Consider the following 24051-nt stretch of genomic DNA (forward strand, 5'->3'; position numbering starts at 1 on the left):
AACATTGGGGAAAAAATGAATTGAGATGTTTTGGGTACCTAGATTATTGTCCACCTACCTTTACCGTAGCAGATGCACCTGTAAATTGATTGTCTTTGTCAACAAAATATAAATTCTACTTAGTCAATGCTCATATTTCAGAGACAAAAACTATCAGTGCTGTGTGACAACAAAACGAGAATGCTTGTTAAAATTAATGAGCCGTGCATGTTTCACTCTCTAGTGGAGTTTAAACTGAGCTACTGTGGGTGTTGAAAAAGGAGAAGGACTCATAACTGAAACCATAAATATGTGGAAATGCAAAGGCTCAGTGTGACTTGTTGCAATATAAAAAATGAATAAAATCCACGTCTTTTTTTTCTTTCTCAGTTTGACTCTTGAGTGGAGTGACCTTATGAGGAACTTTGAAAATTATAGAATTTTAGAGTGTGATGCAGAACAATATATTTTTCTGTAATGTGACTTTATTAAATATTCATTGCATTGAATTGTTCCTCTGGAACCAATTTCCATTTGAACGCCTTCCAGAAATGGTTTTCTCATTAGCACAGCTCCTCTTAGTTATGAGTTTTACAATTTTTTGGGAACAGTCTTATCTATCAGAAACCCACTTACTGCCTTTCTCCTTATCAACCTTGAAGTGGTATCTTGTGGGGTTGTAGTTTGACAGTGCAAAATGCAGGGTATCATCAAACAGGGACACTGCATGTTCTTCCTAAAGCAGTAAGGCAGGGAAGAAACAACTAAAACAGTAACATAGTGTGAGAGCAGATCGGCTGTACCTTGAGTTCAATAGATTTTCCATCCAGTTATTGATATGTTTCTTTAAGGTGATTAGGTGTAAGACAACAAATAATTTTTGTGTGTGTACCTCGCTGGATGGCCATGCTAATAGTTTAGATATTTAGAATTATATAGTTTAATCAATCCATGCATTCGTATTGTTTCAAATTCATTAAGGGTAAAGGCTCAAACATACTCGAGCTTCCTTTGGTCGGGGGATGGGGTTGCTTGGCGCTTCGGGATGATGCTGTTTGCTGGTGGGGCTGTGCTAGCTGTTCCGGTGGTTGCGGTCGCTGTTGGCTGCCTGGTAGGTCTGTCCTGCTATCTGCGGACCAGTGGGTGGGTCTGGGACGCCCTTGGCTGGGGGCTGCTTTTCCGCACCGGGTGTTTGACGTTGGAGTGCCTCCTTCCTTGAGTGGCGGCCGCTGGTTGCTCACGTGCCAGAGGGGGGCATTGCCTTGTAGCTTGCGCTGTCCGGTGGGCAGCGGGGCCTGGGCTGCGTCCTTGCGCCGTCTGGGGCTGTGCGACCCTGCTGGACTGTGGCCGATTCTTGGGCCGGGGGGCGCTCCCCGGGGGGCTTCGCCCTTGGGGGTTCCTGGTCGGCTTGGTCGGCTGGCTGGGCTGGTCCTGGCGGCGGTCTTACGAGGCGGGTGGCCTGGGCCTTGTATGCCGGTGGGTGGCCCCTGCTTGGGCGGTGCTCTGCGAGGCCAGGGTCTTTGACTCTGCCACCTCAGGTCTGCGCGCGCCACATACAGGTGTGGCAGTCTGGCTGGACCCTTGGGGGGGTGCAGGTTGCTAACTTTGGCAATAACTAAGGCGCATCGCGATGGCGACATCGAAAAAAAGGTGACCTGGAGCGCTCTGGGGGGCTCAGTCGGTGCGCCTAGGGGCCGGCGGGGGGCGGCATGCAGTGTCCCCCTGTTGCCCTTGGCGGCCAGGATGTAGTCGTCGTCCCTGAATGGGCTGCTCCCGGTGCTGCTTCTTTTCCGGGTCCTGCTGGCTCTGGCCGTCTACTGGGCATGGGCCTTGGCTCCTCTGCTGGGGTCTCGGGTGGGGGGCTCTCTGGGCCCTCCCCTCGGGAGGTTGGGTGCAGGGGGAGTGGGGTGGCTATTGGTGGGGGTCCTTGGAGTTGGGGGTTAGGGCTGGTGATGGTCACAATTATGCAATAAAATAAATGAATTTATTTCATTGCAATAACAAAACATGCATTGCTGTCTGAAAAAGACTTCTTGTAGTGTTGACCTTTGACAGCATGTGTACCTGAGTATGCAAGCACTGAAGAGTGAGGACAGTTCGCAGGGAGTCCGCCCGAGTATGTTTAAGCCTTAAGTGCCTTGCCAAGGACACAAGGTCATGATCAGGAATGAACCATTTCTAAACTACCAACCTTCATGTTAGATTGCTCTACCATCGGGGCCACTACTCTGTTATTTAGATTACAATAGATCAATTATGTTTTTGAATAAAATGTAACTTAACTGATGTTCTGATATTATAAGATGAAGTCCATGTCATGCACAAATACAGTCCTGGTGAAAGGAGAACTGCAGCAGTAAGAAATTATAGGGAACATTTTCAACCATACTGCCACATTCCCTGGAGGTATGTGCTACCATTTGAGAATCCGAACAATGGATAAACAATGTTTATCCATTGTGTGTGAGTGAGAAAAAGTGTAGTGAATGGAAACGTGACTTTTGAAGAGGTCTTTTCTGTTTCCAGTTTGGAAAAAATTAATCACTCCATCCCTCTTTAAAATACCACCAGATTTAATGCACTGTTAGGAAAGTGTAGAAAAACACAAACATTGAATGCATGCTGAGAGCAATTACCATTGGAATTGTCAAATATTTTTTAATTCTCCATCTTGTTCTTGAAGTCTGATATTTATGTTTCCTGCTGACTGGTCATCATTGTCCGATGACGCAAAATGCCATAAAGAAATATGTTGCAGTGCATTTCCATCAAATGCTCAGCCAGTTTTGGGTCACAATGCCCCTGTGGGGAAAGGTTTGCAAAACCAGCTCACAAAACTTGAATTTTTGTAAGGGTTAGTGTTCAGCAAACCTTGCCTTTCAATGGGAAAAAAAATGTCACAGACTTTTGTTTTTCTCAAAAGGGCTATAAAATACAGGTAAAACGGGCATATGAACACAAATACAAATATTCAAAATGTACATAGGTAAAAGTATATAACTGACTTTTACATTACATGAAACAATCTCTCCCTGAAAGATGCCATGCTGGATAACACATAAAGATTTTATTTTTTTTTAAGATTGAAGTTTGATTGCATGTGTCCCATTTCACATACAAGTTGCGCTGTAGAACCTTTTTCTTGTAATCCTAAAGCTGCAGTATGTAGAATCGTGACACGCTGCATGCTCCCCCCTCCCTTCCTAAACAAAACTTAAGCCTCCCTTACCAGTATCCTTGTGGACGCTTATGAACGAGCACAGCTGTGTAGCTCTTAGCGACTTTTTCTCTCCATAGAGACTATAGTGACACATGAAGGCACTTTATCTTGTGTTATTGGAGAGTTTTCTGATGTTTTAGAGACATGAAACATTTGCTGCTGTGAGGACAGTAATTACTAGATGCTCAGAGCCGCTTCTCACACATAAGCAGTCGATCCCATCAGAGCAGACAAACAGACACTCCACGCCCACACTGCAAATGGATTGTGTCTTTTCTCAGCATCTTGGTTATGTTTTGCTTAGTTTTACAAGCTTTTTATCCCATCTTTATCACTTTCTCTCTGACTCTGCATGTGGGGCAGACTGAATGCGGGCAGTCCGCCGCGCATACCGAGTCAGAGGAACCTCCGATTCTGTTGCTTCTCCACCTTGGTTTTCCTTTTTCCTCTTGATTTGCTATGTAACTGCTGTGCTTTACGCTGCGATGGAGACTTCTGCTGGAACATCTGCCATTACATTTTCCCTACTCCTAGATTGTGAACTCGCATTAAATTTTGACGTGCAGCTTGAGCAGCCAATACTAACTCCCAAAAACAGCTCATGGAGCCCTCTGTTTGTAGAAAGATCTCTGATTGGCTGAAATCCAAGGTCGCACTTCTTTATTTACAGGGCCAAGAGAAGGAGTAGAGATTCAGTGTCCAATCAGAACTCTTTGGATTATCTATCTATCTATCTATCTATCTATCTATCTATCTATCTATCTATGAATGAATGAATGCCTTTATTGTCACTGTACTCATGTACCATGAGATTAAAACAAGCCAACTCCAATAACAGTGCAAGAAATGAAATAAACAAATAAACATGTAACATAGGACATAAATAAATAGTACAGGAAAGGAGGTAAAGTGAACAGTATGTACATTTTGTATTGAAAAACAAGTACATAAATGAACAAATACATTGCTATATACAGTGACCGTTGTATAGCACATTGTCTATATATGAGGTTCAATGATATTACACATCAGTGTATCTTTTTTTCTTTCTATCTATCTATCTATCTATCTATCTATCTATCTATCTATCTATCTATCTATCTATCTATCTATCTATCTATCTATCTATAAAATATTATAGCGCCAACTCTATGCATGGTGTGTGTTATATTTAGGTTCATGGTTATGGTTCAAGAACCTATCAAAATAAAGAAGAAAATAGTCTTTTTTTCTTCAAAAATAAAATGAATAAAATTAAGTCATATTATGATCACTAAAAGGAATAGTTTGGACACATTCGGTCCCTGTGTAACCACAAGATGTTTTTCCACTCTGCTCTTTGTTTGCTCCCAATCTCATCAAGTGATCAATGCGCTTGTAGGTTGTTTGATGTTACCTTGGTATTTCAGTCTGAAAAGGGCATCTTGAACGAAAAGGGCAAGGTAGTCTACTGCCTACTCACAGTATGTGCATACTTATGGACTTGTAAAAACCTGAGAGCCTGGCAACAGATGTTAATCATTTCCGTTCATTTACGTATTTGGAATGATAATGGGCGACCGTGGCTCAGGTGGTAGTGGGTCGTCTTCTGATCGAGAGGTTTGGGGTTCGATCCCAGTACCTGACTATGTGCTTCAGTGTGGTGATAAAGTGCTATATAAAATCAAGTCCATTTACCATCTATTTATCATAATGTGAGGCATTACCAAAATAATATGGTTGTGTGTCTTATTTGCACGCCTGCAGTTACGCACTTCTCTCCAATGCCTATTCTCCGGTCCAGGCTGCTGACACGCCCACCGCGTGTAAGTATCCAAAAAACCCGTATGTGTGAATGAAGGCGGGCTGAAGGAAAGGAGGCAGTGGTGTCCTTTTTTTTGGGCTGAGTTTTCCCAACGCTTGTAAATGTCATTGAAATCCGTGAAAATGATAAAGTTCACTTTTAATTTGAAATGCCTTCATTGATAAACAATATAACAGGTTATATTATCAGATTATTGCAGTGTGACTGACGATCGGCTGCATTCTGTCCAAGTCACAGTTAAAATCTCTCTCCTTGATCATCATCATCATCATCATCATCATCATCATCATCATCATCATCATCATCATCATCATCGCTGTAAAGCGTGACTGAGTTAGATGCGCTGGAGATATGAGGAAATAACTCGGCCGTAGAGCGTCCTGCTTTAATACAGAAGGATGTTCACAGTGAAACAGAACTATTGGCTTCCATAATACGCAGTTTTAAATATAAAGTAGGTAATATATAATTTTAAAGCGACCTGAGCTGAGCCCCATTAATATATGTGTTTGAAACAGTTTGTGTTCCATCGTCATCTGCATATGACAGGTTGTTTCACTCTGTAGTGGATCAAACTGTGACTTTACGTTGGACATAGTATGAAAATAGTTGAATCACTGTGACCAACGTGGACAGAAGTCTGCATCTGTCAGAGTGCTGAGTGATCACGGCTGCTGCTGTGTGGCTTCAAATGTAACTAAGTCCATATTTCTAGTGCAATATTATGTTTCACCTTATCGGGGCGCTGCACTTATTACAGGGTTAGAGGCGCGTAAGAGGAAAAGGACTTACGCATACCGGAGAATGCGTGTAAAGCCAGATTTGAATGGGAACAACCACATTTCAGGGACACTCGGAACACAGTGCGTAACTGGGATGAAGGCGCGCAGCAACTGACTTAAATACAGGGGGAGAATAGTGCGCAGCCAAAAACAGTGCCGCTGCGCTGCTTTTTGGACTTACACGCATGGGAGAATAGAGCCCTAAATTAACTGCCAGGTGATGAGTTTCGATTAGCGTGAGAAAGACGCACAAATGGATGCTGAAGATGTGAAAGGAAAAAATAAAAATATGTTAAAAATGCATAAACGACTTGTTCTGGAGCTGTGCGCTGTCACATACGCACATTGGTAGAGAGCAGGTTGCTTTTGTGTGTGTTACAGCAGTGTTACTACATGCTTTATGGCAGACGTAAACCAGTACGTACCGTGTAGCGGTACTTGAAGTTACTTGTCATGGTTATTGTTGAATGAAGAACGAGTGTCTTGTAAATAAAGCTGAGTTAATAAAGAAAATCTCCTTGTATTACAGTATTCCACTTGATGCGCACAGATGTGAATAGTGTCGGGTTGTGACGTGTTCGGGCTTAAAGAGAGATCGACTTGATTCTGGTTCGGACGGGTTAGGGCCGTGTTCTGTAGGGTTTGGGCCGATTAAAGCTCTAACCTTAATCACAGTTGCATCCATGGATTTTATTCCTGTGGACACAAATCTCAGGAGGCAAAATGTACAATTAGTAACTAATATATAGTTTTAAACTGACAGATGATTAAATGTGTCCTCTGTGCTTCTAAAGCTACATCTCATTCTCTATGAAATGACTCTGCCTCTAAATATCATAGTTGTAATTAGATTGTATTTATAGTGAAAGGCTGTTTTTCTTCAAAGATGTATTTAATTAATGCATGATTAAAGAGAACAAATCCTGACACAGAGGGAAACTAGAAATAGAGGAAGTATTGAAACACAATTGGCTCCCAGAGTTTGTTTCATGTTGCTTTGTAATTATCATCCAAAAACAAAGAGGCCTTAAAAATGGTAGCATGGCATGAAACACAAAAGGTTTGTATCTTTCATGAATGAGAATAAGATGCAACATTCTGAAATCTAATGAAAGAAACAAGAAAATGATGCATTGGGCGACATTGGTCCCAATGTGTTTCTGATACACTGTATAAATTAATAGTTTCTGAGGATGCCATATTTTTGGGGTGCATGCAAGTTTTAGTTTGATCCGTTTGTGACATCATAACAGCAGAATAACTCTACATTCTAATACTACTTGTGCCCTAACACAGGAAGGTTGAGCTCAACTCTCACTAACTACTTTGTGGGTAAACAGACATGGCAAAGGCAGAACGTCGACATGCGAATTGCGGTGTTGTCGGCTGCAACAAGCAATGCTAAAGTATGTGTTTGTATGTGTGAAAGGCGTATTTCTCACAAACACAGAGTAAGACCACCCAAATCTATCTGATTGGCTGTTGTAAAAACATATAACCAATGGTAAATGTTTAAACCTGCAAAAATCATGACATCACCCATGGTAAAAGGGGCCGTGCAAACCTAAATCTTCGGATTTGGTTGCCAGACACCCCATGAGTTGCACCTTGATTTGTGGGGCCTTCAAGTAAACCTGACTTGAGCATACAATCACAAAACTATTGTAGTGCTTAAATGACTGCCTACGTACCACAATATAGCCTTACTTATAGACCAGTGTTTCAGATAGGGTATTTAATAAATGAATTAATTAATTAATAATTTACAATCACTTAAAGTTGGTCAAAAATCCATGATCATCTTATTATATTGTATTGCTTATTGTAATCCAGGGTGTTCTTAGTGGAAGGTGAATCTCTGCTCCTTCTCCTGGCTCTGTAAATGAGCTTTAGAATTACAGGAGTGTGACACTGGATTTCAGCCAATCAGAGATCTTGTTACCAACAGGGCAATCCCATGAGCTGTTTTAAGTATTACTATTGGCTGCTCGAGCTGCTGGTCAAAAGTAACTACATGGTCCTGAGCTAAGAGTAGGGACATTCCCATAGCATTATATTCCAGCTGAAGTCTCTAATGTGGTTTTTGGCTCAGCGGTTACAAGCGAGAGGAAAAAGGAAGGCCAAGGTGGAGAAGCAACGAAATAAAGGCACAAATGTGTTCAGGAGGAGGAACGCTGTGTGTGCAGCAAAATGCGAGCTATCCGCTTTCAGTCAGCGCAGTCCGCCCTGAGTCGGAGAGAGAGTGAGAACAGACAGAATAAATAGCTTATTAAAATTTATCTAAGGTGGAAAAAAACAGACCCAATTTATCTGCAGTGTGGACGGAGTGTGTCTGCTCTGATTGGCTGAGATCGGCTGCTTGTGTTTGAACAGCAGCTGTGACTCTGAGCCTCTTACTGTCCTCAAAGCAGCAAGTGATACGTGCTTTCATGTCTCTAAAACATCAGAAAACTCCCCAATAGCACAAGATAAAGTTCCTACATTTGTTACTATTCTCTATGGAGAAAACAGTAGCAAAGAGTTCCACAGTGTGTGCGTGCACAGAGTTTCGTTCTGGAGGGAAGGGGGGAGCGTGGAACGCCTCACCCTTATACAGACCCCAGCTTTAATGTCTTAATAATCATGGTGTATTAGTGGTTAGCACATCTGCCTCACAGCAACAAGGTCCTGGGTTCATGCCCTGGGGTGGACACGGGTTCTTTTTGTGTGGAGTTTGTATTTTCTCCCCATGCTACGTGGGTTTCCTCTTTGTACTCCAGTTTCCTCACACAATCTAAAGACTGTTAGGTTGATTGGAGTCTCTAAATTGCCTGTTTGAGTTCATGGGAGTGTCAGTGGTATGTATTGCCCTGCAATGGACTAGCCCCCTGTCCACGGTGTACCCCCGCCTAGCGCCCAGTGTAAGCCTGAGATAGGCACCAGCAGACCGCTGTCACCCTGAAGTAGGACAAAGCATGTCTGAAAATGGATGGATGGATAGTTGATATGGGTATGAGATACTATATTAATTGGAAAGCATCTTGTGGGCACGGCTTATCATTAAAAAAAGCAATGTCCTCCTCCCAAGGCTAAACCTGGCCTAAACTTGCAAAAAACACTACTTTGTTTTCAAAACAGATGCTTTCAAAATGTCATAGAATCATTTTCTTCTGCAGCAACAAGGACCAGAAACAGAAAACAGTAAATGCAGAGATGGTCACTTTCAAAGGTTACCAATTTAGTAATGACCCAAGTAATGACAACAAGTCCTCATCTACTCCAGAAAAACCTTTTTAAAGACTTCTTGGCCAAGTAAAAAAGCTAATTACTAGAGCTGCCAGCAGACATGGTCATATGATGACAGAAGAAGAGGTTCAGCTCTGCAGAACATCAAACAAAAAATCAAAGTGGGAACAATGGTTATTGGGATGGAATGCCAAAACATTTGTAAAAACAATTGAAAAAAACATTACACGAAATGTGTTCTCTGCATTTAAGCCCTCCCTGAGGAGCAGTGGGCAGCCACGGTGTAGCGCTCAGGGAGCAGTTAAGGTTAATATAAGGGACTGATCAACATCCCACAGTGGTGGACCAGGGAGATTAGAACAAGTGAGCTTACAATTACAAGCATGCTTATTTAACCACTTGACTTGACTGAAGCCATTTGATAACAGGGTGCTGATCAGTGTTGTGCTAGTTACTGAAAAAAAGTAACTATTTACCGTTACTAGTTACTTCATTCACAAAGTAAAAACTAGCATAATGTTCAACATAAACAGAAAAAACCTTCTAAAATAAATAAATGAACGCAATCTGAATAACATTCAGAATAAATTTTGACCAACTCTGCTTTACAAAAACTGCTATAAAACAACCATAAATGACGTGCATATAAAGCACAAAACAGCTTCTCCAAAATTAAAACAATAATTTTTCAGCCTTAGCACAGTAATATAAAGTAAGCTGTGCGTATTCCAGGTGCACATTCTGCTGTTGAAAATGCTTATAAAAATAAACATGGAAAAACAAATTCACAGCATTTTTCTCAGCTACACAATGCTAAACATATTAGTCTAACGAGCTGCTGTTAGCAGTGACTCAGCAGTAGCGACAGACTTCTTATTTACAACAACATACCGTGCAATAGCTTTGATGACCTGTCCCTGGATAACAGTCACAGTTCGTTAAAATCCATACGCTGTTGTTTAGCTTCACCGATGCATTTTTTGGAGACAAATGAGTAAAATACTACGCGTATTTCTACACTGAGAAGCTCGTCCTGCTCTCGCATTGACTCGCCATGATTGGCACACGTGATGTAAACAGAAACACACTGACATTTCTTCTTCTTCTTCTTTTTTTTTATCGTGTTTGGCATGGCGTCCCACAAAAATATGTAGCGTCACTGTAAACAGGAAGTACACTGCAGCGAGCAAAGTAACGTACAAACGCACCACATTGTAACGGTAACGGCATTATTTCTTTAAAAAAAAAAAAAAAATTGCGTTACAGTACTAGTTACTAGTTACGGTACCACCCAACACTGATGCTGATTGAGCTATTTCATTATAGGCTCTATGCAATTGTCCTGACAGAAAATCACTGGCATTGCCAGTGTTGATTGCAAACCTCATGTTGACCCATAAGTGTTATGACAGAGGAAAATTGTCATGATCCCCAGTAGTGACAATATATGTTCTCAGGCCGACCTGATCCTAAATACCAACAGTTGAAAGGCCAAGGTCCTGTTTGACCTGATAACCATGAGAAGAAATGTCTGTTATCAATGTACAGGACTTGCCATATTATCTGTCAAGGACTCAGGGAAGTGTGGAAAGTGGCACATGCTCTTACACCTGACCTAACATGATCACTGTATAAGTCATCAGTTAAGGAGGTTATGAAGGGCACATTGCACATGCCACATCAATGAGTCCTATAAGTCATTATTTTTTGGTTAGGATAATATTACACATCTCCCTGAGGACTCATTGGTGATTTTATATGACATTTTTGGAATTAAATATGCAAATATGTTTAGGGAAAAAAGAAAGACTGCAATTCCTCTATGACAGTTCTTTAATGGTTGGACTGTTGCAGGGAAGGATTCCTTCCAACATTTTAAACAAGCAGGGGTAGTGGGCCGGTCAACAATGGGCCGATGTTTGACCGTTTCCATTTATGTATTTATTTTTTGCTGCGCCTTGCCTTCATAACCATTGACATATACGTAGACACCTCGTCGCCCCTGGAGAGGCGTAACCAAGCAGTGCCATACTATGTGGGTTCGAGCAAATGCAGAACTTGATTGTAAAGCAACAAAGTTAGGAGGCACTCAACAATCGAAGTTGAATTATTTGTTGATTTTATGAAGATTGATTTTCAAAACACTTCAAATTTTAAAATTGTCATATGTAGCCATCACACAGAATGCTTGGATCTTGTGCAGTATTTGATATGTAGGCCTATATGTAATGTACACTAACACGTTTTAATGCAAAGAACAAGTTATATTTTGTGGTTTAGTTTTATCTTTCATATGCCTGATACAAAAAAAATGTTTTCCTATTAAATATACAATAGTGATGATAATGCTAATAATAATCAGATTATTAGAGAATTTTTTAAATGCATTAATATATTTTGTCAAATAGGTGATTTGTGAGCACTTTAGTAGTTCATTCTTCCGTAGACTAAATGCACTACTAGAGTTGTCACGATACTAAAATTAGTAACCACGATACTATACCAGACAAAGTATCACGGTTCCGGGTAATATCGCGATACTGAAGCCTTTTTTTAATTATTATTATTTTTATGAACTGCAATGTATTTGTACAAGTTAGAAATACTTATTTATTACTTATAGTGTTGTTTGGTGCATGATAGAGTACATGAACAAAAGCATATAAGCAATATATGCTTAACTATGTTTATTTAAAAGCTGCAGTGATTTCTGTGCATGTAAGAGAGGCAGAACCATTATAGAATTCCATTCTCCACTTAACTTTTCTGATCAGATACTCTATAGAAATATGGTGTAAAAAAGCAAAAGTATTAGGACTAAATACAGTCACCGTAATATTTTAGAATCTTTGCAAAAATACTGACAAACATTCCTCATACAATCATACACTCAAAATGTGTAACAAAGATGTAATACTATTGAGTTATTTTTAGTCACCGAATAGAAGTGTGCTGTTGTTTGATTTACCATGCATAGTCTAACTGATCAGGTCAATAAAAACTGCAGAATTGGTGGTTTTATTCCCATACATGAACCTGTTTTTAAATTTAAATTCATTTTCAAGTTACTATTTAATTTATCAGACGCTTTTATCCAAAGCTACGTACAACACAAACAGTTTGGGTTAAGAGGCTGATTAACATCCCTCATTGATGACCCAGGTTGGATTCAAACCGGTGACCCTCCAATTCCAAGCCTGCTTGTATATGTCAGTACCATTTCAATCAGTCTTACAGCTATGGGATTCAGTTCTGGTCACTATCTTAACTGATCTACTGTGACTTGTCTAGCTGCAGCTGTCTGATGTAGCAAACAAGTTGACATTTAATGTAATACATTTTTATCCTGAGGTGTGTAAAACTACAAAGCAGCAACTCTTACTACGTGCAACTACAAACGCAGCCTGATGTTGTCACCGGTAAAAAGGTCAGCAGTTCCAACTCTGCACAGAACAGCAGCAAATATTTTGGCGTATGTCTCTGTGAATCAGCCTGCACCATAATCAAGTATCCACTCTTTACCATTTACAGTACCTAACATGATTAGTGGATCATCTACCCAGTTCCAATCTAATCATTTATTATAAATGATTTGGTTCCATAATTTTATCCCTGGTGGTAACCCTGTCATTTTACTTTACCAGTAGGCTGTGTAGACAAAACCAGTTTTGTGTTTTAGACTACACACCTATTTAAAAATTCTAAAACCAACAACATAAACCAAGCCTAACCCTAACTGCCAATCGGCTAGTTTTTAAATCAATATAACCAGGACTGGTGATATGGACAAAAATTTATATCTCAAAATGGCGATAGACAACATAAATCTACATAAATTATTTTCTCAATAAACTTTTATCAAAAAGAGAATACGGGTTGAAGGTCATTACAGTAACCCCAAACACTCTCGCAATGTCACCGTCAAACCTGCAAGCAGGTACCTTTCTTTTACTTCAAACACTTGAGTATCGGAAGGTCAACTCTTGTGTGAGTGTACGCTCAATGTAGCATGCTATCAGTCAGGCTTTCCACTGCAATAACTAAATAGGCCTGACTGACAGTGTTACTTTCAGCCACAGGCTATATTGACACTGCAGGTCATTCCTATTTTTTTCTGATGTGTATATAAATTTGATACGTATCTGATATTTTGCAATGCGACTGCTGTCTAAAGAGCCAGGTTGCATTTTATCCAACCTTTACATCATCAAAATGCAGTGGAAGATAGAGGGAATAGTAGACAGTGGAAGGAGATTATACATTTTATCAGTGCCACACACGCTATGCGAGATGCATTTTGTTCTTACTCCAAACTGATAGAAGACACATTTAGGGGTGGATTTACTAAGATCTTAAATAAAGGGTGGTAAATCTAAGATTGCAGCACAAAATCAGCATTTTGTGTGATAATTAAATTTGAAGATGTTGAATTGAAGGTGAATGTGCAATAGAGCAACAGGTGGACTTTTCCGTCTGCTGCACAAACCATGTAATTATCAGTGACGTACCATCAGGGTAGGCAAGGTAGGCAGTGCCTACCCAAGGATGAATTGATATTTTGATTATTTGATTAATTATAATATAATTTTAAATTATTTATTTTTCCATTTCCAATAGCCTACAGTACCTATAAGTTTGAAAGTATCCGCATTTTGTGCATTTCATAGCCCAAATTACTAAACAGCGCTATTTCCTGGAACAGCTGCACAGTCTCACTCCGCTGTAAGGCAGAGGGAGGCCACGCCCCATCCCAAAGGCACGTTGCTCCTCTGCCTCCGTTCCCATTGCGTGTTTTTACGTGTTTGCGCATGCGCAGTGAGGTCCCCAAGATGACAACCATTTACGTCCAAAGGCAGCTCTATAACCGCGCTATACTAAATGCTATACTTAAGTTCACAGTACATTAGTGACTCGATGCCATGTGACCGCTGCTGCTACGTTCTCTAGCTAGTGGGGGGGATAACACTACAGGCAGGATGACAGCGCCAAAGATGATAGAGAAACTTTTTTTGAGGAAAAACGACAGCTTTTAAAAGATGGGATACCAACACCTGAGCTACCAGAGCTTCAGCAAAGGTAAGGTCAGAACATGTTTCATACCTTTCACAGTGAATGGTGCAAAAGGAAGGATGATTTTGTGGATGCGCCTCACTGAGGCTGTTCTGAGTTGTTGTTGTCTTTTTCTCCGTATTTCTGTGTTTCCAGCACAAACAACGTATGTGCTGCCGTGTCATGAGATATATCTTGTTAGGAGAGTATGAAGGCTATATTAAATTATTGTTTATGTTTCTTTAATGGTGTTTTACGATTGATTTTGTTAGATGGACCTTGTTGGGTTTTTTCTTTCTTATTATGAATTTTATATTTTGATAAGCGCATTGAGATGACTTTGTTGGAAATTGCTTTATACAAATAAAAGTGATTTGAATTTAATTAATACTTGCCAGCAGAAACATATGAAATTGTCATTGTGGTCTCGATTTGCAACGTGCCTACCCAACTGGTAATTATGTAGCTAACAAAATGAATATGAATGAAAGTGCTTTTACTTGAATGGACTTTAAAACTTAATGGCAAGAACCGTCTTATTGATCTATTGTTGACATCAATCCAGGCCGGATCAGCTATTCAGCTCTGTTTTTGTACCTCAAACAGTTTAGACTGCTTGTTACTTTGGTGGCTGTTAATTTATAGTCAGGGCCGGCTTTAGGTCATTTGGTGCACTAGGTAAGAGTGGACTTTGACAAAACAATGCAATTCTGCAACACAACAAAACATTGAGTAGAATTTTAAAATAATGCACTATATACAATATAACACCTACAGGTATAGTGCAAATGTCCTGAGGGAACAATAACAACCAGGATGCAAAATCCAAAAGCAATGCAAAACAGTGCAATTAAAAGTTTCAGTACAAGGAAATTTCTACTTTCCTGTTTGGTTTTTCTAGTTAGTAACACAAATCTTAAAACCAAAGAACACAATGTGCAAAACAACACAATGGAATTACAGTGCATACAGAAAGTATTCACAGCGCTTCGCTTTTCCCACATTTCATCATGTTACAGCCTTATTCCAAAAGGGATTCAAGTCCGGGCTCTGGCTGGGCCACTGTAGGACATTCACAGAGTTGTCCTGAAGCCATTCCTTCAATATCTTGGCTACGTGCTTAGGGTCGTTGTCCTGTTGAAAGATAAACCGTCGCGCCAGTCTGAGGTCAAGAGCGCTCTGGACCAGGTTTTCTTCCAGGATGTTTCTATACATTACTGCATTCATTTTTCCCTCAATCTTGACTAGTCTACCGGTTCCTACTGCTGAAAAACATCCCACAGCATGATGCTACCACCACCATGCTTCACTGTAGGGATGGTATTGGCCAGGTGATGAGCGGTGCCTGGTGTCCTCCAAACATAACGCTTTGCATTCACGCCAAAGAGTTCAATATTTGTCTCATCAGACCAGAAAATTTTGTTTCTCGTGGTCTGAGAGTCTTTCAGGTGCTTTTTGGCAAACTCCAGGCGGGCTGCCATGTGCCTTTTACTAAAGAGTGGCTTTAGAGTGGGTGTATCCCACACCCAACATGAATTCATGTTGGGTGTGGGATACATATGTATGTGTATATACGTATATATGCATATGTGTGTATCCATAAAATGAAGAGTCCGTCCTTAAGACTGCTCTACTGTAAAGTGCCTTGAGATACCATTGGTTATGATTTGGCGCTATACAAATAAAGATTGATTGATTGATTGATTGATTGATTGATTGATTGATTGATTGATTGATTGATTGATTGATTGTGGCTTCCGTCTGGCCACTCTACCATACAGGCCTGATTGGTGGAGTGCTGCAGCGATGGTCGTCCTGCTGAAAGGTTTTCTTCTCTCCACAGAGGAACCCTGGAGCTCTGTCAGAGTGACCATTGGGTTGTTAGTCACCTCCCTCACTAAAGCCCTTCTTCCCCGATCACTCAGTTTAGAGGAACGGCCAGCTCTAGGAAGAGTCCTGGTGGTTCCAAACTTCTTCCATTTATGGATGATGGAGGCCACTGTGCTCATTGGGACCTTTAAAGCAGCAGAAATTTTTCTGTACCCTTCCCCAGACCTGTGCCTTGAGACAATCCTTTCGCGGAAGTCTACAGACAATTCCTTCGACTTCATGCTTGTTTTGTGGTCTGACATACACTGTTAACTGTGGGACCTTATATAGACAGGTGAATTTACCACAGGTGGACTCCAATTAGGCTGTAGAAACATCTCAAGGAAACAATTTTGAGCTTGATCTCAAAGGCTGTGAATACTTATGTACAAGTGATTTCTTCGTTTTTTATATTTAATAAATTTGCCAAAAATCTCAAACGTTTTTAAGTTGTCATTATTGGGTATTATGTGTAGAATTTTGAGGAAAAAAGTTAATTTAATCCCTTTTGGAATAAGGCTGTCACATGATGAAATGTGGGAAAAGCTTAACGCTATGAATACTTTCCGTATGCACTGTATATAGAATAGAACAAGAATTAAAATAAAATAAATATAAATATGGACAGAAGATTAGCAGGTATAGTTACAGATTTTTAATATTAATATTCAATTAAGAGAAAACATGTATAGTGATTGTAAAGGGTGTGTTTCACATTTATTATACCTTTTGAAATTATTGTTTAAAAAAAAAAAAAAAAATTGTACAATTTGGCGCCCCTGGAGCAGATGGCCCCCTTGGCGGCCGCCAGGGTTGCCTGGTGTGAAGGCCGGCCCTGGATATAGACTATAATTTGATTTAATTATTTTTTTATCAGAAATATTAATTGGAGCATTAAAAATCCGTTCTTTCCATTTCTCCTGCATCTTCTTGCAGTATTCACTGCAGCTGCATCTCTGTGTGTAAAGCTGTGTGTTACTATCTGCCAAATTTATGAGCAAAAACAGGCACCGCAAACAGCTCCAGATTTGATTGCGCGTGTTGCATTAATATATTTACATTTCCTCCTCCCAATTTTTGGCACCCCACAGCTGATCCCCCTCACATTACATATTCATTAGAGACAAACGCGCTAAATGGAGTGTCCACATTATGTTGCTTGCTTGACAGACGCAATCCTGATTGCTTGGAGTTTGCACTGTTTATCAGTGCGTGTAGGGATCGTGCACAAGTTTTTTGTTTTTTTTTTTATAACCGCAAACATTAGTAAATCCCTTTAATGAACGAGCACACAAAAAATCTGAATTTTCTAAAATATTGTATTTGAGCATTAAAGGTGCAATCCGCAATTCTCAGATTCCTCTTTCCCCGTCCCTCCCCACTGCTCTCTTGCCATGTCTCCAAACTTTCCAAAGTCCCTCCCTCAGAGAAGCTAACAAGCTAAATGTAGCCCGACAGCAACATCACAGTAATTGTTACGTCCCTAGTCTAGGGTAGGAACAAACACATTTCAAAGAAACACAGAGAATTGAATAAGGCAAAGGTCATTTATTGCCAAACAATTAAACACAAAAACAGAAGCATAAACGTCAGGGTGAACCAAGGCCAAAACAATAAACTCCTATATAAGCCTGTACACAAAAACACTAGAAAACAGGAAATGAAATGCCAGCTCACCCCTACAGCTTCTTTACAAACATACAAACAATAATTCCAGGTGCAGTTCAAACTCAAAACACTGGTTAAACCAGGAACACTGAATACAAGGAAATAACTCAAAATGCTGGGTAAACCAGGAACACTGAATACACACATACTTCACACAGCCAGATACACACTTGGTGGACAGCAAGCAAGGGAGAGTCACACAGCCACTACTGCTCTGCACCAGCTTCTGGGGTAGACAGTCCTTATGTAGGGCCACACCCTGCGGAGAACCAATCAGCATCCTTGGTGATGGCCACTCCCTGCTGTCCTGCTCATTGGGATAGATATTAAATTGTGGAAGAGCTCTCACTCCTCCACCAACACAATAAACACAATAAGGCACCAGCCGTAACATTCCCCAAACAAAGAAAACAAACTTCTCAAGTTTGATTTAACATAATGCAAAATTAAGCTCGGGACAATGCATCAGCAAAAATATTTTCACTTCCCTTCTTGTGTTTTATTTCCAAATTAAAATCTTGAACGAGTAGTGACCATTGCATTAATCTTTGATTTGAGTTTCGCATCTGATGTAGGAAAACAAGTGGATTGTGATCAGTGTATACTTTTATTGGAATGACTGAGGACCCGACGTAAACTTCAAAAAACTGCAGCGCTAGAAGAAGGCTAAGGGCTTCTTTCTCTATTGTGCTATAGTTTACCTGAGCTCCACTGAACTTCTTTGAAAAATAGCACACCGGGTGATTAACTCCATCCCCATCCTCCTGAAACAAAACCGCTCCAGCACCATTTGCACTTGCATCCACCTCCAGCTGAAATGGGCGTAACACTTCAGGGGCAGACAAAACAGGGCTACTACACAGAAGTGCTTTACAGGCAGTAAAAGCATGTTGGCACTCTTCACTCCAAATGAACTCTTTTTTTACACTGGTTAAACTCGTTAGAGGGGCAACCACTTCCGCAAAGTTTTTACAAAAGCTGCGATAGCAACCAGCCATTCCTAAAAATCGACGGATTTCTCACCTGGTCTGTGGCGCAGGGTACTCAATGATAGCCTGAATCTTAGCAGTTATAGGCCGCACCTGTCCCTGACCTACAATCTTACCTAGATAGGTGATAGTCGCTTTACCAAACTCACACTTTGCTAAGTTTAAGGTCAGATTGGCCTCCTTTAGTTTGCTAAACACCAGTCTCAATGTGTGTAAATGCTCAGTCCAGGTGTCAGAATACACAACAACATCATCTATATACACTTCGCAGTTGCTTACCTCAGCAAGCACCATATTCATCAGCCGCTGAAACGTGGCAGGAGCATTTCGAAGACCAAAGGGCATCACTGTATACTGGAAAAAACCATCTGGGGTAACAAAAGCAGAAACTTCAGAAGCATGGGAGGTCAAAGGAACTTGCCAGTATCCTTTCAATAAATCAAGTTTTGTCACAAATTTTGCAGATCCAACGCGGTCTACACAATCATCGATCCGGGGTAGGGGAAACGAATCAGCTTTGGTGACATTGTTAACTTTCCGGTAGTCAGTACAGAATCTATTAGTTCCATCCGGTTTGGGAACCAGCAAGCACTACAACTTCGAACAGCAAGGTTATTCTCCAACAGATATTTAATCTCCTCTTTCATAAGAGCACGTTTGGTTGGGTTTACGCGGTAAGCCGCCTGTTTAATGGGGGGACTTTTACCAGTGTCTATGTCATGTGACAACACAGTGGTACAGGTTGGCGTGTCTGAAAACAACGTGGGATTATTCACAGTTAAATTTATAATATCTGTCCGAAAAGTGCCCTCTAAATGACTTAGATACGTTTGCATGTCACTCATGATTGCAGAGTTCTCCAAACGAGATCAACTGGGTGAATCTTTTAAAGGAAAATCGGTACAATTCTCACTACCCTCTGTCTCTCGCAAAGTCGACACAGAGACTACCACGGCCACAGCAGGTGGTTTTGAAAGATCACTCCTCGGGACATATTTTTTTATCATGTTTACATGACAAACTCTCGACTTCCTCATTCTATTAGGGGTGCCAATCACATAGTCCGTCTCACTTAACTGTTTCTCAACATTATAAGGCCCACAAAATTTTGCCTGAAATGCAGAACTCGGAATCGGAAGCAGAACCAGAACTTTATCACCAGCACTAAACTGTCTTTTAACAGCCTTACAATCATATCTACGCTCCATCCCCTGTTGGGATGCAGCCAACGAACTACTTGCAATCTGACAAGCATTGTGCAATCTCTCCCTTACCTTAGAAACGAAATCCAGCACATTACACATAGGACGATGAACTTCCTCCAGAACTTTTTCTTTTAACAACTGTAGTGGTCCACGCACGGTGTGACCAAACACTAAGTCAGCTGGGCTAAAACCAGTTGACTCCTGAACACTCTCACGCACAGCCATGAGGAGGAAAGACAACCCTTCATCCAATCTCTACGCTGCTCCAGACAGTATTTTCGCAGCATAGACTTTAACGTCTGGTGGAACCGCTCTAGCGCCCCCTGGGATTGAGGGTGGAAAGCGCTAGATTTAACATGCTTAATTGACAATGAAGCAAGGACCTGGGAGAACACTTTGGAAGTAAAATTACTTCCCTGGTCTGTTTGTACAGACCGTGGAAGCCCAAAGGTTGAGAAGAATTTTAGCAGTGCTTTAATCACAGTCCTAGCTTTTATGGTGCGTAGAGGAATGGCTTCTGGGTAACGAGTTGCACTACACATTAGAGTTACCATGTATTGGTTACCAGACTTTGTTTTTGGGAGGGGACCCACACAGTCTAATACAACGTTTTCAAAAGGTTCACCTAAAGCTGGGATTGGATGCAATGGTGCTGGAGGAATTGTCTGATTAGGTTTTCCACTTAATTGACACACGTGACATAAGCGACAGAATTTTCCCACATCAGATTTTAGTCCAGGCCAAAAAAAACAGCGAAGGACTCGGTTATAGGTTTTCTTAATTCCTAAATGTCCAGCAAGACCATCGTGAGCTAAACTAAGCAACTGGTAACGGAATGGTTGTGGAACCACCACTTGTTTCACCACATTCCACTCTAAATTACCAGTTGCAGGAGGAAACCAACGGCGCATAAGGACACCGTTCTCCAAACTGTACACATTTTCAGAATTGGTTTGAGTGGTGACTGCAGCTTCTAAACAAGCAGACAGGGTTGGGTCTGTTTTTTGAGCGGCTACAAAAGAACTTTGATCCACCTCAAACTTCAAATCTGCTTCACTGGGTATCAGACTGTCATCTAGTTTTGCTGGCTTATCATCAGAGTCAAATTTTTCACTCATCTGGTCCTGATGATCATTTGACAGAAATGAATCAGACAAATCTATACCTTTACATTTTCTAGCTTGTACACGGGTTACAGCACAAACAGTGCTGCAGTTATCAAACCAACTCCGGGATTATTAATCACTTCCACAACAGGAAACACACGTTCACCCGCCAGATCATTCCCCAATATCATGGACACCCCCTGGACTGGTAATCGTTCCCGCACTCCTACACGCACTCGTCCAGACACTAGAGAGGAACTCAAACATATTGAATGGAGCGGGGCGCGCAAAGTGCTCATTTGCACCCCCCACACCAGCGCGTCTGAGCCACAGTATGAGCTGTCAGAAAAGGGTAAAGCGCTCTGTACAATTAATGACTGAGAAGCTCCAGTATCAGGGAGAATACTGATCGGCACCTCATCTTCCCCTTTACCCGTTAGAGAAACAGCTCCCCTTATTATGAACGGATCATAACTCGCGTCCAGCCGTGCGTCACTAACACATGACGTGTCAGTAGGTTGCAATGGAGCAGGACGCACAAAACCAACGCTTTTTGGAGTTGATTTTTTAGGGCTCTTTGATTGCTCTGCGTAAAATAACGGGGCAGCTAGCGATCATATGTCCAGTATCATGGCAATAAAAACACACACGGTCAGTATAGCTGCTGCTGCTGACAGGAGCGGTGTTGGAGCGCAGCAGGCCTCTGTGCGTAAACTTTGGAGTTTTAACCTCAGCGCAGGTGACACGCTCACGGTGAACCAACGGAAAAGAAACTCGATGTGTTAAAACAAATTCATCTGCTAATACAGCAGCGTTTACTAACGTTCCCACCTTTTGTTCATTTAAATAAACCACAAGTTTTTCAGGCAAACACGATTTAAACTCCTCTAACAGGGTTAATTCACGAAGCTGCTCAAATGTTGTAACTTTGCTTGCTGTGCACCATTTATCGAGCAAAATAGATTTTTCCCTGGCGAACTCTACATACTGTATGTTTGGCTTGTTGATTTTTCACAGGAACGAAACTTTTGCCTATAAGCTTCTGGCACTAACTGATAAGCGCGTAACACTGTGGCTTTCACCACGTCATAAGATAAACTTTCCTTTATTGATAGGGCTGAACAAACTTCCTGTGCTTTTCCCACCAATTTACACTGGAGCAATAAACACCACACATCCCTCGGCCAGTTCAAAGTGGCTGCCATACGCTCAAACGCGTTAAAATAACTGTCCACCTCACTCTCTCTAAACTGTGGCACTAAGGTGATCTGACGGCTTACGTCAAATTGATCAGCAGGAGAAGGGGGCGTGTTACTCACAGGCGGTGTGCTCAGGACAGGAACTTCCAGCTCCATCATCCTCAGGCGGAGACGCATGAGCTCAACCTCATGATTTTTCGTCTCCAACTCCACTACACGTATGTGGAGGGCCAACTTTAAGTCCTCCGTGTCCACACCTGCCTGGATCAGCGCGATCGGGTCTGTGTGTGGCAGTGCCGCCCGCTCTGGAGCCTCTGCTCCGGCCACACCCCGAGCGCTGACAGCCGGTAAGGCTGACGTGTCAGTCTCCGCTCCCACTTTCTCCTCTACGCCCAAAGCGCTGGTCAACTGAGACGGCGTCTTCACCACACCCTTTTCTATCAATTGCTTTGTCAAACAACTCTTAATTTCTGTCTTAGTGCCATGTAACGGAAGAAGAATGTCACAAAAATTGGCAATTAACATCAACTCATCTTTGCTACACCTATTCAGTTTATCTAATGAGGGATTCATTTTAAACTCCTCCATCACAAACTGGAGAAGAGAAAAATCAGCCAGCCAACAAAATGAAAAGCTCTATCCGACTACAATAAAGAATTACCCGTAGACACATTAAAAAAAAACAGACGATTTCAGATGAACCGGAGGACAAGCCCCCAAAAATATTTTACGTCCCTAGTCTAGGGTAGGAACAAACACATTTCAAAGAAAAACAGAGAATTGAATAAAGCAAAGGTAATTTATTGCCAAACAATTAAACACAAAAACAGAAGCATAAACGTCAGGGTGAACCAAGGCCAAAACAATAAACTCCTATATAAGCCTGTACACAAAAACACTAGAAAACAGGAAATGAAATGGCAGCTCACCCCTACAGCTTCTTTACAAACATACAAACAATAATTCCAGGTGCAGTTCAAACTCAAAACGCTGGTTAAACCAGGAACACTGAATTCAAGGAAATAACTCAAAACGCTGGGTAAACCAGGAACACTGAATACACACACACTTCACACAGCCAGATACACACTTGGTGGACAGCAAGCAAGGGAGAGTCACACAGCCACTACTGCTCTCCACCAGCTTCTGGGGTAGACAGTCCTTATGTAGGGCCACACCCTGGGGAGAACCAATCAGCATCCTTGGTGATGGCCACTCCCTGCTGTCCTGCTCAATAGATATTAAATTGTGGAAGAGCTCTCACCCCTCCACCAACACAATAAACACAATAAGGCACCAGCCGTAACAGTAATATAACATGCTCTGTTAAAAGCATATTACTGCAGCGCTTCTGTCTCTCTATGTGCACACACCTCAGCAGCAACAACACAGTGTCACTTACAGCACCCACACGGAGGTTGCTGCGTGCACATGAACAACACATGCACTACAGAGTTCTAGTGTAACAATTACAAATCAAACATAATGTAAATCAAGCAGCAGTGATTACCTCTCAAGCAGAAATGTCACCAATTCCTTTTTCTACTCCTCCAGACCATACACTGTAAAAAGCTCCGGGAAAGGGGCGGGGCCTGTGAGCAACAGCTGTCAGACAGGCCATCAAACACAATCCTAGCTCTGATTAGTTATTTTTAGTCGGTCGCGGTGCATTCTGGAAATCTAAGGCTGCAGGAGCAGCAGGAGGGACTCAAACTACTTTTCACACAAACTACTAGTTTGATGTAAAGCTGTCCTTACATAGTGACAGCTTTAGTAAATATGACAAAAAGTCACTTTTATAAGAGTTGCAGACTGCACATTTAAGACCTGCAATGTGTGAATGCAGCTCTGTTACGATCGCCTGCATTTGTACCTAACTGCTATCAGCCAATAGGCAGAGAATTCAGCCAGTGTCATACTAATATTGTATTTATTTACTGTATGTGTTTCAAGAAG

The 24051-nt window shown here is 41.3% G+C and overlaps 1 protein-coding gene across 1 annotated transcript in view; it reads left to right on the top strand.

Annotated features, from left to right (window-relative positions):
- chst8 (carbohydrate (N-acetylgalactosamine 4-0) sulfotransferase 8) overlaps positions 1-24051 on the top strand; it is a 344887-nt gene that overhangs the window by 22451 nt on the left and 298385 nt on the right. The window lies entirely within an intron of this gene.

Source organism: Gouania willdenowi, chromosome 3 (genome assembly GCF_900634775.1).
Source record: "Gouania willdenowi chromosome 3, fGouWil2.1, whole genome shotgun sequence".
Classification (NCBI taxonomy): domain Eukaryota; kingdom Metazoa; phylum Chordata; class Actinopteri; order Blenniiformes; family Gobiesocidae; genus Gouania; species Gouania willdenowi.